We start from the raw sequence: 17,658 nt of genomic DNA, 5'->3' as shown, positions 1-17,658 counted from the left end.
TCATGTAAGTGTTATCCTTTTGTATTAGGATTAACACGACATCGCGACTAGCGAAATGTATAACCTTTGAACATCCGTAGATTGTTCAATTTTCCTCTGTAGTTGCAGCAAGTTTAAGGAATGGTTAGTCCCGTAAAGGTACTCCTAATATAAGTATTAACCGTAGGCATCCGTAGATGGTCATTTACCTCTGTAGCGAACAGTAGGCTAAAGGAATGGTTAGTCCCGTAAAGGTACCCCTAATATAAGTAATAATCGTAGGCATCCGTAGATGTTCATCTACCACTGTTGCTAACAGGTGGATTCCGGAATGGTTAGTCCCGTCTAGACATCCCGTTGAACTAGGATAGGCAGGACAATTTACACATAATGTACTAGTAAATCATCCTAGTGAATCTAGGTACAAGTATCCATGTAAGTGTGTACAAATAAATCTATATATGTAAATGTATTCATGTAAGCGTATCGATGTAGATGTATTCATGTAACATGTAATGTATAGTAGAGACTCATGAATGAACTGACTCTGGTGTAACTCCTTGTAATAGGAATAATGTTTCGTATCTCCTAACTATCCCTATAATAGTTAACTGGAAGGTAATTGATTGTCCAAGCAGGTTTATACACCCTTGCTACACAAGAGTGTGGGACACTGAATGAAGGTTGAAAACTATAACATCAATACATATATAAGAACATAAGTGTATAGATATAGTTTTGTTCAAGAAGGTAAAAATGGTTTTGTAAGACATCTAAGAGTTTTGAACAATAATTAACAATGACTTGATGTCATTTTAATAAACATTTCAAACGTAATACTTTTGATAACATGGTATTTTTAAGATAGAAAACCATTTCATACATCACATTTTGAAGCATGTGAAATCAGTTGGATGAAAACACAGTTATAAATACCTATGATTGATTTAATAACATGTTGTTTTCTACTTGTATTCACCCCCCCCCCCCCCCATTAAAGCATTTAAAATCATTTAAAACATTGATTAAGGGGTATGAACTCACCTGAAGATGGTGGTTTGGATGAACTGAACGATGTAGGATTGTTAGGTGTCAAGTGAGGACTTGTACACGCACTATGATCCTAATGAACATATAATCACACATATATGCACCCAATTAGTCTTAAACTACTAATTGAAAATGTTAAGACATCCTGGAACATGATAAACACTTTATATAAGTGTTATAAGCCCTAAGGATTGCATCTAAGTTGTTGTAGGACAAGGCTAGTGGGTTTAGGGTTCCAAAGGACCCTATCCTTGAGTTTACTTTTCAATGCCATTACAACAAGGAGTTTACGGTCGTAAACTCTTGATTTTATGGCCGTAAGCTCCTAATCTTAGGTTTATTTGGTGTTTTGAAGTGTTACATGATCCCTAGAAGCAAGTCTATTTGATGGTTTAATCCTTGGAAGGGTTTAGGGCATTAATACACTCGTTTGAGGAGTTCACGGCCCTGGGACCATTTCCCTTAGAGATTACGGCCGTAATCTCTCATGGGGATGGGTTTTTGATGATTCTAAGTCCCTAAATTAACTAGGAACTTATCTAAGCTAGTGTCCAAGGCTTTAGGAGTGATTAAGGCACCTTTTGGCCCTTGAGTTTGGAGTTCACGGTCCTGGAACTTCTTGGGCCGTGAACACCTTACTCTTGGTGTTCTACGGGTGTTTTCTAGTCCTAAACACATCAAGGTAAAGTGCTAGGCTATTCTCTTGGCTTAAGGAAGGCATTTAGGGCATTTTGGCACCATAAAATGGAGTTCACGGCCCAAGAACATCCTTGGCCGTGAACTCACTTCTAGCCCTTGATTCTTAATGTTTTTGAGGTCTAAACAAGTCATGGGTAGTCTCTAGGTTCAGTTCCAACGTTTGGAGGGACATTGGGCACACTTTGGCCCTAATTTTTAGTGTTCACGGTCCAAGAAGATCTTGGGCCGTGAACACCATTTCCTTGGTGTTTTGATATGATTTTGATGTTATTATGCACATAAGAAGCTCTATAATACAACTAGATGGAAGTACTTACATTTTGGAACGAAAGTCCGAAGATCCTTGAGAGAGAATTCGGCTTTTCTCTAGTTGGAAATGTAACTAATGAATAAATATGGCTCAGAATCCTATATATAGTACTGGGATTTTTGGCAGAAAATATTTTATTCACGCAATGAACTCGAATATCATAGAGTTTTGGAATAACAGAGTTGCACAAAACCCTAGTGCATCCACTCTCCTGATATCTCCTTAAGTGTAAACCTGAAATACTCAAACTTATACTAAAAGTCTGGAAATTTACTGCAACTGTTCTAATCTTCTACTCACTTGATATGGTTTGTACAGAATGGACATTTCAGGTTGTCACATTTATACAGGTCCAAAAGTTACAGGGAAATAATAAACAATTATAAAGTGACTGACTTCGATGATTCTGAAGAGTACACCGGACAATACTAAGTTTACACACATAGTTAGTAAAGATCACTTGTCACAATCTTCATGTTCACAGATGTCTTTGGGTCTTCATCTCATCTTTGGTCTCCAAAAGATGACAAATAGTCTTCAGCAATCTCCTCTTCAGTTCACAAAAGCATTGGGTCTTCGGGTCCATTATTAGTTGTTGAGGGCCACTTTCTTCTATCAACAATAAGAAATAGAGTAAATTATACAAAATGTCTCTCGTGCAGGTGTTAAAACGCATGTTTAGTCCATATTTTCAAAACTTAACTTGGATAGTCCCTCATTTGTTTTAACTTACATGCTTCATCTCTATTGACATTAAATGACTATTTTGCCCTTAATAGTTTATTTTTTCATTTTATTTTATTTCTTTATTGGTTTTAAATTAGAAAAAATAAAATAAAACAAATATCCCCACCCTCCCCTTCTCTCCCATCCCCTTCCATTTCCCCATCTCCCGCAACAAGATTCTCCACATATTACCCACCACTACCTATCACCGCTAGCACCTTCGACACCACTAACTATCACCGACAACTCCTCCAGCACCACCACCTATCATCACCTTCCTCCAACACTACCACCTATCACCTCTTCCAACCAAACCATAATCTGATAACCTTGCACCTGCCTTCTTACTCGTATATGAATCCACCTCTACATTGTTCATCATCTTCTCCACCTTCCACTCGCCATCATCCAACCATCACCTTCACGTCGGCTTCGATTCTAACTATGGAACATCGATCTAAAACCCTAGGGATAGTGGTGTCTTTCATATCTTAGTGGTGGTGTCTATAGTCGATGGTCTCCATATATCAACCACGATCAGGGCCGAGATCGATATGGATCTGTTGAAACCCTAACTGACGTCGATGACGGCGCACATGTAACGAAACCCAAGCCAACGACTATTGGTGGCATCGCACATGTGAGGAGGTGACATTGGCGGATTGGAGGCGATGGCAACGTTTACTTATAGGGTACAAAATCGGTGGTGTGAAGGGGATGATGTCGGTGATTTGAAGGGGACAACGACGACTTAAGGTGTACCTCTGATGGTCGGATTTTGACTTCACAAGGGAGGTGAGGTTTTTAGTTTTATGATACTTCTAGCTAAATGGGGGTGGGGTGGGTAAAGGTGATATGTTTAATTGTTTAAAAATTATTAGTAAATATGGAATAAAGGGTTAAAATTTATTTTCTGTTTTTTATAAATACAAAATAAACTAGTAAGGGTAATATAGTCATTTTATGTATGGCAAAAGATGAATTGTGTAAATTTAAACTAACAATGGATGAAACGTATGCGTTTAAACCAAACGAGGGATGATCCAAATTAATTTTTGAAAATAGAGATTGAACGTTTTTTTAAGTCTGCACGGGGGACAATTCATGTTATCTACTCTAAGAAATAACCATGGAGACATTGTAACGTTTCGACAAATTCAAAACTATATCTTAAGTAGATTATTGTATCATTTGAACAGTTTGGATCCTGAAAAGAAACAAATTCAAAACTATACCTTAAGTAGATTATTGTATCATTTGAACAGTTTGGATCCTGAAAATTTATGTCTTAGTACATTGCTATATATGCCTCGATCTCTATATTTTTATGATTGTAATATTTGTGTATATCACATTCAAGTAGGTTTTATGGTTTATAACTCTAATTTATATATAAATTTTGAATTGTTTTTGTTTCTTTTTGTTAATTTCGAATTTGATTACTTTTATCGTAACAATATTAACCGTTCAAAACAAACAAAAGCATAACCCCGTAATTTGTTCCTTAAATATCCCTCACAATCATCATCGATTTATACAATAAAAATAATTAGAAAGGAAGCCACCTATTTCGAAACCACATGTGGTTTCATCCACCCTCCGGCCTCCATGCCGGAGCTCCCTCCATTTTTTACCTATGATGAATCATATTTATTATTTATTATTTTCATTTTTATCATATTAATGAATTTTTTTTCCTTAACCCATAAAGTTTAAGGTAAGCGTCTTGTTTGTATATATCGAACAAATCTTCCTTCAAAATATGAATGTGTATCTCTCTTCAAATCTCTGTCTCTCGATTAGAACCCCAAATTGATGCATAGTTTGGTTCTCCAAGAAGGTTACATTTATTATTTGTTTAACATTAATATGTTGATTGTCTTTAATAGATAAAACGTCTTCATTTTTTTCAACATTTATATAAAAGTTTGCGGTGTGCAAAAAAACCATTGTTTGTTATTTAAAATATATAAACTGAATAAACAATATTAAATCAAATTGATCATGGATGATATTAAACAAACAAATCATATGTACATACATATATTAACCACATTGATTTGTAGATAAGAGTAAAAAACGGGGCGATGATGGTGTCGGCAATGGTAGTTCATCGATTGAAATACATTGGATGTTGGATTTTGTCAACTAATACAATCAAATTCGTTATATACAACAAAACCGCGTCGATCCAGTTGAATATTGGATTTAATCGGTTTTATCTAATGGCTATATGTTGTTGATTAGCCATTATCTAACTAATTCTAATTTAGTTTCTATTCAATAACAACCAAATATAATTATGATAAATAAAACTAAAATTAGCACACACAATTACAGTAAAAAAAGACTAATAAGCGACACTTCAAAAAATGGTAAACCGTACAATCTGAGCAACTCATATCAATCCGTCCCAAAAATGACATGAGAGGTCAATCGTTGAAAACTAACAATATTTTAGATGTGTTAGAATTTGAACCTTGGACCTCTTGTGTATTTCACTCCTCAATCACTAGACTCATATCGCAGTGGCTATAAAACGACACTTCAACAACCAACATCAAAAGTTCAACCAAATACGATAAAAAAAATTGTTTAAACTTTAAAGGTCAATTGGATGGTAATTAGATATAACATTGGATGGTAATTAGATAGTACTGGATGATAATATTGGATATCCAGTTGGATGAACATTAGTTCGGTTATTTATTATATTTTCAAAATCATCTAAGAACCGATCCAATCTAATTGGATTTTGAAATTTCAAAACTAATAAAATCTAGTTGGATTTCTATCAATAGGATATTATAAACTCTTATCAATAGGATATTATAAACTCTTATAAATCTAAGTTTAAAATAATATATATATTTACTATCTTATAAAACAAATCTCACTGTTTCTAAAAATAAATTGAATAAAATAATAATATTTTTTTAAGACGTCCAAATCATTAAGCTAATTGTACAACTAATCACTAATAAAATAATATTAAAATTTAAACAAACTCCTATAAATCTTCTCTTCCAAAGTTTTGACAAGATCTTTTTTTCATCCAAATAAATACTCAACACCCTATAATTTGGTCATTTCATTAATTTTCTTTATTTTTAATATGACATGTTTCATAAAATAAACTAATGATTGAATTGAAAATAATCATTCTTCATCGAAAAAAATTAATTGTTGAAACAAACTATTTGTCGTTCGCCGCTTTGCACGGATAAACGGCTAGTATATATATATATATATATATATATATATATATATATATATATATATATATATATATATATATATATATATATATATATATTCAAAATATCATATCTATCTAAATTATTATTTTAATCGTATTTTAATAAGTTAAAACTATAAATAACTAAATAATTAATTGATATTGAAATAATTTCGTATTCTTATCGATTTTCTCTTTTCATAGTTTACAGTCTTTTTTTCATAGTTTACAGTTGAAAAAGGTAAAAATCAAAATCTTTTCGTTCTTATCGCATACCATATGTATTTGAACAAAAAAAAATCATTTTTATATTCCCAAAATAGTTTCATTCTAGAAAACATGTAAACAACTAAACATCGTTATGAATATGTTATGCACAAATGACATATTTCTTGTCCAAGCCATTTTTTTAAGAAGCAATCAAACCAAAGTTCCAAGATTTACCGATTAAAAAAAAGGAAATCTTCAATAAAGTCTCAATATTATAGATCAATTTACGGTTTAATCCCAAATTAAATTTTGTTTATAAGAAAAGACAAAATACCAGCTAAAACTTTGGATTAACCCTCTGTGGCCGGTTACGCAGATTTAGCTAGTATTTCGGATTTTTTCATTAATTCGTTAAAATATTGGGTCTTTTTCGTTAATTCAGTTAAAACTTCAGAATAACCCTTTTATCAATATGAAACATCTAAAAAATACGGTCCAAAATTTTCATTTTTAATTTAGAAATAAAACCATAGTAACCCAAATCATCTCATAAAACATAAGTGATAGTATCTCAAAACATTATATCAAAACACTGTATCAAAATCACATATCCAAATATCAGAGTAAATCATCCCATGCTAAACGATGTGGTATGTGCAATGCAGTCATCCCGAGCTCTTCCTCTTACTAGTGGAAGTACCTGAAACCAAAACTGAAAACTGTAAGCACGAAGCTTAGTGAGTCTCCCCATACATAAAATCGCATAAACACATAACATATAACTTGGGCCTAGCCCATTACATCGGGCCCTGCCCGACATCAAACCGTAATCCGGCATCTGGCCCGCCCGACATCGGACCGAAATTTGGCATCGGGCCCAGCCTGGCATCGAGCAAAGCTCGATATACATAAGCATATCAACAAATACATACGTAACATAAACATATAAATATTCCTTAGGCTTGCCCCGACATTGGACCGGAGTCCGGAAACATTCAAACACACACATGCAAGAATCACGAAGACATCAAACATACCAACATTCCTCGGGCTTGCCCCGGCATCGAAACGAAGTCCAGAAACATTCAAACCTACATCGAGCATAGCCCGACATCGGACCTTAGTCCGGTATATGCTAACATACATAAACGGGCCGACATTGGTGCCTTCGACCCGTTCCTACTATGGGAAAACTTACCTCGCAAAGCTGACTGTTAAATCTCGCGGTGATGAATCTCTAACGGCTGCTCCAACAACTCCCCAATTATCATTATCACAATAACACTTAGTAAAAATCCAATAATCCTTCTTAGGGTAAAATAACCATTTTACCCCTGGTCAAAGTCAACATTTTGGGTTGACTCAACTTGCCGAGTTGACCAATTAACTCGCCAAGTTCCATAAATCAAAACCCCTGAAATCGCGATCCAACTCGTCGAGTTCCTCACGAACTCGTCGAGTTTTCTCTGTCATCAGAATTGGGACTTTCCGATTTCACTCGTCGAGTCCATCCTGAACTCATCAAGTTTTTCCTTCTACGGGGTCGGGGCATTTCGACCCAACTCGTTGAGTTCTTTTATGGACTCGATGAGTTCTTTAGTCTGTTAAGTCATCTTAATGAATTAAGCTCATATTCTTCAGATCTAAGCTTCGTACTTCTCATATACACTGAAAATGTCCTTTTAAGGGTAAAGTTTCCAACTTTACCCGTATGTTTTGTGGTTATCCCAGTACTTAGACCAATGTTGAAATCAAAAGAAAATATACAATAATTTTGTATGAATTTCATCTTACAACCATGGAGCACTCTATCCTCGATAAATCTTTTCAAAAAAAATTATGAAGTTTGTGTAACACCCCGTTTATAAATAAATAAATAAATGTATAGAAGCCTTAAAATGAATAATAATTGAGCGAGGCGTTAGTTTCGAGGAGTTAAAAGTCATAATTACAGAAGTCAGGGTGTGTTTGGTAATTAATAGACTTAAATTGAAAATATTAGAAGGCTTAAGGGTTTATTGGTAATTTAGGGATTTATTATGAAAGGAAATCATAGAATCATGGGTAAAAGGTTAAATAATGGATTAAAAATGAAAAGATCCCATGGGGAGGGACCATAATTGTAATTATGGTAAAGATGTCATATGGGCGGGTATATATGCATCCTTATTTCGCTGGAAACCCTAACCCTACAGACCATTTATGCAGCCGCCATCTTCACCTTACGCCTCCCATCTCCGGCGCCACCTCCTTCTCATCTCCCCAGCCGCCGTCGTTGAAACCCATGACCACCGTGCTACTGTTTCCGCTGCCGACTAAGGCAGCAACCGTGGTCCGTCTTGCAAGTAAGGATGATCGAAGCTCAAAGTCGACTGCCGCCACTGTTTCATCGCCTCTCTGTGTTTCCTTCTTCTTCTGTCGCCGCCATGTCGTTGTAGCAGCCACTCCGAACGGCTGTTGCGGCTGGAGCTCTTCTTCAACTACCTTGCGCCACCACAAGGATGGCTGAGGTCAGGGTGCGTTTTGGTATTGGGTTCGCGACGATCTTGATCGGGTGGTGCATGTTGATAAGCCGAGACTCAAAGGGACTCGCCACCACCGTGAGGTGGTGGCTATCGATACAAATCATCGCCAGCCGCCGTTTCTATTATCTCCTGTCATCGCCACCCCGAAGAGGTTGTCGTGTTCGTGTGGGTTTACCTTCTGTCGAGTTGGGTTGTGACGAACCACCATGGCAGCCGGCCATGGTGGCTGTTGCCGCTATCAATCATGTAACATCTGGATTCCCAGGTATTCTATATTGTTCATTTATTTTGAGGTAGAGAGAAGGACTCGACGAGTTGGCGCCTAGACTCGTCGAGTAGGGTCGCGATTTGCTGACTGGATTAATGATTGGACTCGACAAGTCGGCTTGGTGACTCGACGAGTCTGTGTTGGCGGCAAAAACCCTAAATATCGGGGCTAGTGCCCTATTTAAAGGCCTTTATGACCTTCATTTACGGCCACTACACCCCTAAGAAACCCTAGAGAGCAGATAGAAAGCTTGTAGTGAAAGAGGAGGGATAATTCATCATTCTTTGGTGTAACATCCATAAATTTTATGTCAAATTAAAACTTTTCCAATCACAATTAAAAACCCAACTAGTGTTTGTTTACAAATTCTTTTCAAATACTTATTCATCAGAGTGTCCCAAAAACAGATCATAGGGATGAGGAGCGGTACGGTCACGCCTTCGCCTTGCCTCGATCTCCTGAAGTACCTGAAACAATAACTAGAACCTATAAGCCTAAGGGCTTAGTGAGCTATCCCCAAAATACCAATACCACACTAGTAATATCATATCTCTAATAATCAATCAATCAATATGCATACTGGGCCTTTGGCCCGACTGGACCGCCCTACTGGGCCTACAGTCTAACTGAATCTATACCGAGCCTTCGGCATGACTGGACCGCCATGTGGGCCTACATTCTCCTCGGCCCGCTCATAGGGTATGTTGGCCTACAGCACAAAGCAGGACCGCCTCAACCGAACCAACAAACAAATAAACATGTGCGCATAACTAACATATACTAGCATGTACAGACATCAAACATATTTATCTTACGAATCATCAATCATAGCGATCTCTCATAACTAGAGCACAGGCCCAGCAGGCCACTAACATACCAATCCCTGAGGATCATAAAACATAATATACTATCTATCTTGATTTCAATCTATCATATCATAATGGCATAAATCATATCATAACCATAACAACTAAAGGGACGACCTTGGTGCCTTAGACCCTTTTGATACAGTGAGGTTAACTCGCCTCGCAAATGTCGACTCAAAAGGTAAACTCCAACTCTCGGATCACTTGACACAGGCTCCACCACTTGTTATCATAGTACAACATACTCATAAGTCCTTAACCTTATAAGGTACTCCATAACCCACTAGTCAACCCCTGGTCAAAGTCAAAATCCTCAGTCAAGGTCAACAGTCCATGTTGACCTCAACTCGTCGACTACCCTCGGCTACTCGCTGAGTTCCTAGAAGCACATTCCAACTCGTCGATTCATCGAGGTGACTCGTCAAGTTCCTTCGATTCTCGATCAAACTTTAAGGCCACCCGTCGAGTTTTCTCCTTGCAACTCGACGGATAAACACGCATACATATCCTAGAGAAAACTCATCAAACTCGCCGACTTGTTCTTCAACTCGTCGAGTCTATGGCAATCTTCATCGGACTCGCCGAGGTGTTCATCAAACTCGTCGAGTTCACGACCATCTTCATGTGGCTCGCTGAGTCCATTCAGACCTTTTTCCAAACAGACTTGTTTTGAGCCATGCAGCGGCTCCAAATCACAGATCCAAGCTTCTAGGGCATGCTTATCACGTAAAGTTGCAAACTTTACGTGCATGCATGGCTATGATGTAACACCCTGATCCTCAGGTACTAATAATGATATATTGGTTGGAAATCTTAAGAACCTACTCGACGAGCTGGCCTCCCTACTCGTCGATTAGTATCGGGTTTGTCCGTGAAGTTTAATGACCTACTCGCCGAGTTCAGAATGGGACTCGAAGAGTAGATGCTGGCAGATGAAACCCTAGATTTTGGGGCCTTGCACCCTATTTAAAGGGCTATTAGCCCCTCCTAGCCTCCCCTGGACAACTCTTTACCTCCCTAAGACCCTGATTCGAGTGTGTGTGAGTGTGTTCTTGGTGATTTTAAGCTTGAAGGAGGGATTTAGTGAAGGAAACACTTGAGGAAGCAAAGGACTCGTGGGGATTCAAGATCTACTTCTATGGAGTACTTTCTGAAGGTATTAAGCTGTTCCTTGGCTCATTTCCACCCAAAACCCTCTTGTGCATGGATTCTAAGAAAGGGCTTTTGTGTTTAATCCAAGATCTAAAGTTGTAACTTCAGATCTAGACACCTTTTGGCTTTTAGATGCATAAAGTTATCAGTTGTGCCTAGCTGGTGACCCCCCTCTAGTGTATGACTCTATTCCAAGCTTAGATTTGCTATTTTAGGGCCTTAAAGCCTTGCATGCACGTAAAGTTTGCAACTTTACGTGGAAAGCATGCCTCAGAAGCTTAGATCTGTAATTTGGAAGCATTGCATGGCTCAAAAGAGTATGTATGGCCTAAGATCTAATAGGACTCGGCGAGTCGCAGGGGGTGACTCGGCAGTCATATGAAGGCAGGCATGGACTCGACGAGTTGGATGAGCGACTCGGAGAACCCGATGAATATTGTCTTAGACTCGACAAGTTGGATGAACAACTCGGCGAGCTGGATGAAGATTACCTAGAACTCGACGAGTTGAAGGAACAACTTGGCGAGTCGATTAAGATTCCCCAACTATTGGATGTTCGTAGACGTGTCAAGTGGCAAGCAAGGAAACTCGAAGAATGGCCTTAGATTATCAATCGAGACTGTATGAACTTGACGAGTCACCTCGATGAATCGGCGAGTAGACGTTATCCCAGGAAACTCGGCGAGTCGCTAGTTGTACTCGGCGAGTTAGGGTCAACATGGACTGTTGACTTGATCTTGGCTGTAGTTGACCAGGATTGACTTTTGGGAAATGACTGGATGTGATATGACACTTTTTAGGCAGTTGAGTGGAGCAGCTCGTGGGGTGTATTTGGTCCCAAAGTGTCAGTTCAGCATTCGTGACAGGTGAGTCTTCTCACCAAACCTATGGGTCTAAGGCACCAAGGCCGACCCATTATGTGATCATGATATATGTGTTAGACATTCTGTGTTTTGTTATGTGATTGCATGTTTTGTATGAAGACCCCGGGGGAAGCCCGTGGCATCGGATGTAAGACCATGTGGGGTAGCCCATGGCAGTCCTAGGTGAAGACCATGTGAGGTAGCCCATGGCATTGGATGTAAGGCCATGTGGGGGAGCCTATGGCAGTCCTAGGTAAAGACCATGTGGGGGAGCCCATGGGATTCTTGCAGGTTTCATGTATGCATGGCTTACGTGATATGTGTGTAGCTTTTATAGCTAACAGGATATGTGATATGTGGTTTATGTGTGTGTGGTATGCTCTGGGAAACTCACTAAGCATTTCACTTACAGGTTGTTGATTGTTTCAGGTACTTCAGAACCTAACGGCAAGGGCAAGGCGTGATGACGTGGCGCGCACTCTACCTCTCTTTTTGTGTGTTTGGGACTCACTGATGCTTCAAAAGTACAACGAAATTGTAATAATTGTGAATTGGAAAACAAATGGTTTGGAAATATATGGATTATCGGATTTGTTTGATTAATTAAAAATGAAAAAAAATCTTGGTAAAATTTGGGTCGTTACAAGTTGGTATCAGAGCCTTGGTTTGAGGGATTCGGACACATTCTTGGGTGTGTCGGGACTCAAACTAAGGAAGTGGTAAAATGTTTTTAAAAGTAACTTAAAAAGGATTTTTTTAAGCCAAAAGAGGAAAGTGCGACGCGCGTGATCCGCCGAGCCAAGTAAGTAGTTTCCCAAGTTGAATAGCCATGTTATATGATAGTGATCTTTGTCGATTATATGGAATTGCTAGGTGTATGTTTTAAAATTATATACCGTTAGGAGCTGATAGCCTCAGAATTATGGATTTACCCTTATTTCTTGTTAGATACGGTCTTAGGGTAGAATCCTCTATTCAAAAGTCTATTTGATCCTTTTTGTGTATAATTTGCATGCCTAAAAGCAACCTGTAGAGATTAGTTTGACTGTTATGAGTAGGACAACCATAGGGTGTCTGGATTTGATTCATGCGAGAGTTGTGAGTCATGGTTTGTGTGGATAGATTTGGAGGTACCAGGTAAAGCAGCGGGGTAAGGTACGAGTAGGTGTGGAAGGTAGTATTGGGCCCGTACTACTGGAAGCACAAGACCCGTACCCAAACCCATGTTCTACCTGGGAATTTCTAAGGAAAACGGTATGGAAGTAACCTCGTTATGGGTATCCTGATCATTATGTTTTGTGAAATGACAGTCCAGCATGGTGGTTACGCGATTTGGAGCAGGGGGATCAGGATCGAGATCAAGATCGGGATCCGGGGCTGGGTCAGGCGGCCCTATTGATGGTATCGATGAGAGGTTGCATGAGCTGATTGCGGCCGAGGTTACAAGGGGCATCCTTGACGCTACCCCAGTCATCTTTGGGACGGTCAATGAGGGTATGATGGAGATCATGGAGGAGAGACTTAGAGAATTCAAGGCCGATATTTCTGCGGGCCAGGGTGGAGCTCAAACCCCCTTGTTTAGGGAGTTCAAGGCATGCAGAGCTCCGGAGTTTTCTAGGGTCACGGATCCCATTGTGAGTAGACGCTGGGTGGCGGACATTGAGAATGCCCAGCGCACGAGTTCTTGCCCGGAGGAGGCAAAGGTTGGATTTGCTTCCTGTATGCTGAGGGACATGGCCCGAGATTGGTTGGGCGAGATTACTAGTCAGGTGGGAGCAGCCGGTGTGGCTGACATGTCGTGGGCCGAGTTTGTACGACAATTCGATGAAGAGTTTGCACCATCTATTGAGGTGCAACGGATAGTGAGGTAGTTTCATGATTTACAACAGACTACTAAGACTATGGCGGAGATCATCGCCAAGTTTCGAGAGCGAGCTTTGTTGATCCCTCAGTATGCGACAGATGAGGACATGAGGAGGACCCGATATCACTCTATGCTGAGAGAGGACATTCGGGAATTTGTGAGCTTTACAGGGTACAAAACCCTGAATGACATGGTCGATAAGGCCCGTGAGAGGGAGATGGAGTTGGAGTCCCGCACGAAGCGGAAGACCGAGCAGGTACAGGCAGCGGGGGATCAGGCTAAGAAGCCTAAGACCTACGATTCTTAGAGTAAGGGCCAACAGGGCCGGGGCCGGTGTGCCAAGTGCGGGAGATTTCATAGTGGGGCTTGTCGAACAGCCGGGATGTCAGGATGCTACTCATGTGGCAAGCAGGGCCACTTGAGTAAGGATTGCCCCAAGAAGGGCTTGATATGCTTTCACTGCAACCAGACAAGCCATAAGAAGGCCGATTGTCCGAGGTTGCAAGGAAGAGGAGGAGGATCTGTGGCAGCGGCTGCGCCCACCGCTATGAGGATTACTGAAGGCCGCCCTAAGGCGGAAGCTCCAACGGTGAAGATCTATGCATTCTAGCTGACTACCAAGGAGGCTCGGGCTGCGCCAGACGTTGTGGCTAGTATGTGTTCAAGATCCTCTGTCTCTTTTATGTTAAATGTTTGTATGTATGCTTATCATGTTTTGTATAGGGACCTTTCTGTTCAATGGTATGACGGCCCATGTCTTATTTGATTCGGGGGCTACCCGATCTTTTGTGTCTCTTGCGCTGAGCAAGAAATTCCGAGACGCACCGGGGACTCTGGATACCCCGTTCAAGGTGGAGATTGCAGATGATCGCACCGTGAGTGTTGCGAGGGTGTGTCAGGACTGTGTCCTGAATGTGCATGGCGAAAGGTTTCGCATTGATTTGGTTCCCATACCATTGCGAGGATTGAAGGTGATTATTGGGATGGACTGGCTGGGGGCCAATGGAGCCATGATCGATTGTGAGTGGCAGTTAGTCTGGGTTCGAACCCCAAGGGGGGGAGAACTGGTTATCCACGGCGAGAGGACCTCGCAGGGCCCGACCCTCTGTTCAGCGGCGAGGGCGAGGAGGTTTCTGCAGCAGGGCTGCATGGGATTTTTGGCCTAAGTTTTAGATACGCGGGTGGAGGCAGTGACGGATATCGATAGTGTGCCGGTGGTGCAGGACTTTCAGGACGTTTTTCCTGAAGAATTACCCGGAGTGCCTCCGGAAAGGCAGGTGGAGTTTCATATTGATTTGGTACCAGGTGACGCCACGATAGCAAAGGCACCATATCGGTTGGCGCCACCTGAGATGCAGGAATTATCTGCACAGCTTCAAGAGCTACTAGACCAAGGGTTCATCCGTCCGAGTAGTTCTCCAAGGGGAGCTCCGATCCTTTTCGTGAAAAAGAAGGATGGGTCGCACAGGATGTGCATCGATTACAGAGAGCTAAATAAGCGGACGGTAAAGAACCGCCATCCTTTGCCTAGGATTGACGATCTGTTTGATCAGCTCCAGGGAGCATCGTGGTTCTCTAAGATTGATCTCCAGTAAGGGTATCATCATATGAGGATTCGGGATGAGGATATACCGAAGACAGCTTTCAGGACTCGTTATGGGCATTACGAGTTCATGGTGATGCCATTCGAGCTCACCAATGCTCTGGCCACATTCATGGATCTCATGAACCGGGTGTGCAGGCCGATGTTGGACCAGTCAGTGATCGTTTTTATTGATGATATCCTGGTCTACTCCAAGACCAGGGAACAGCATGAGCAGCATTTGAGAGAGGTGTTGGAGACCTTGAGGACGGAGTAGCTGTATGCGAAGTTCTCCAAGTGTGACTTTTGGTTGCGGGAAGTGCAGCTTTTGGGACATGTCATCAATCAAGAGGGTATTTTGTTTGACCCAGCGAAGGTGGAGGCTGTGATGCGATGGGAAGTACCGAGGAATGCCTCAGAGATTTGTAGCTTCTTGGGCTTAGCGGGTTATTATCAGAGATTTATCGAAGATTTCTCCAAGACTGCTGTGACATTGACCCGTTTGACCAAGAAGAATGTGGCTTTTCGATGGAGTGAGGATCAGTAGAGGGCTTTTGAGACCCTGAGGCAGAGGTTATGTGAGGCTTTGATCCTCGTACTGCCCGAGGGATTGGACGATTTCGTGGTATATTGTGATGCATCGATTTCAGGGTTGGGAGTGGTACTGATGTACAGGGGACAAGTGATCGCAGATGCCTTGAGGCAGTTGAAGCCTCATGAGGCAAATTACCCCACGCATGACCTGCAGTTGGGGGCAGTGGTGTTTGCCCTCAAGATTTGGAGGCACTATTTGTATGGGATGAAATTTGTTGTGTATACCGATCACAAGAGTCTGAAGTATTTGATGGACCAGCAGAACTTAAATATGCGACAGAGGAGATGGTTCGATGTGTTAAAGGACTATGACTGCGAGATCCTATACCATCCAGGGAAGGCCAATGTGGTGGCCGATGCATTGAGTCGCAAAGCGACGGGGTCGCCGATCAGGCGTATTTGTATGAGGGTGACGGTAAGTCCACCCTTGATAGACATGATTCGAGAGGCTCAGGTCGAGGGGCTGAAGAAAGAGAACTGGAAATTGGAAAGAATTTGAGGGCAGTATCCTTTGTTTGTTAAGGATAGTCGTGGCTTGTTGACGCGGTGTGGCCAAGTATGGGTGCCGATGTCAGGGGGAGTGAGGCAGAGATTGTTAGAGGAGGCGCATAAGTCCAAATTTTCTATACACCCAGGTGCAACAAAAATGTATAGGGATTTGAGGCTGAGCTATTGGTGGCCCTACATGAAGCGGGAGATCGTCGGGTATGTGGAGCGATGCTTGACCTGCAGGAAGGTCAAGGCCGAGCACCAGCGACCTCATTATAAGGTTCAGCCATTACCCATTCCCATGTGGAAGTGGGAAGATATCACTATGGACTTCATCACGAAGCTACCACGGACAGCGAGGGGGGTATATGCCATATGGGTGATCGTGGATAGACTGACAAAGAGTGCTCACTTCATTCTGATCTCCGAGAGTATATCTGTAGAGAAGTTGGTGGACATTTATGTTCGAGAGGTGGTGGCTAGGCACGGAGTGCCGGTATCAATGGTTTCAGATAGGGATGTTCGGTTTACATCCAGGTTTTGGAAGAAGTTCCACGAGGAACTAGGTACCCAGCTGCATTTTAGTACGGCATATCACCCCTAGACCGATGGCCAAAGTGAGAGGAAGATCCATACACTGGAGGATATGATGCGGGCATTTGTGCTGGATTTCGGAGGGAGTTGGGATACATACCTCCTACTGGCAGACTTTTTGTACAATAACAGTTATCATGCCAGTATCGACTGAGCACCATTTGAGATGTTATACGGACGGAGGTGCATGACCCCAGTGTGTCGGGATGAGGTTATGCATCGAGTTTTGGGGAGCACGGAGGTGGTACTCGAGACCACCAGACTGATTCAGCAGGTGTGTGACCGATTGCGAGTCGCGCAGAGCCGTCAGAAGAGTTATGCGGACCGACGGAGATCAGACCTCGAATTTCAGGAAGGAGACTTTGTCTTACTGAAGGTGTCACCCTGGAAAGCGATTATCCGGTTCAGCAAGAGGGGCAGATTGGGGCCTCGGTTCATAGGTCCGTTCAGGATCATAGCCCGGGTGGGCAAGGTGGCATATCGTTTAGAGCTCCAAGAGGAGCTTAGTCGGATTCACAACACCTTCCTTGTGTCTCAGCTCTGGAAGTGTGTTGCCGACGAGTCTTCAGTAATATCCTTGGTTTACATTCAGCTGGATAGGAGCCTGAATTATGTCGAGAGACCAGTTGCGATCCTAGACAGGAAGACA

This window comes from Lactuca sativa, chromosome 5 (genome assembly GCF_002870075.4).
Source record: "Lactuca sativa cultivar Salinas chromosome 5, Lsat_Salinas_v11, whole genome shotgun sequence".
Lineage (NCBI taxonomy): Eukaryota > Viridiplantae > Streptophyta > Magnoliopsida > Asterales > Asteraceae > Lactuca > Lactuca sativa.
The sequence above is the reverse complement of the archived record's forward strand: the minus strand, read 5'-3'. Positions refer to the sequence as shown.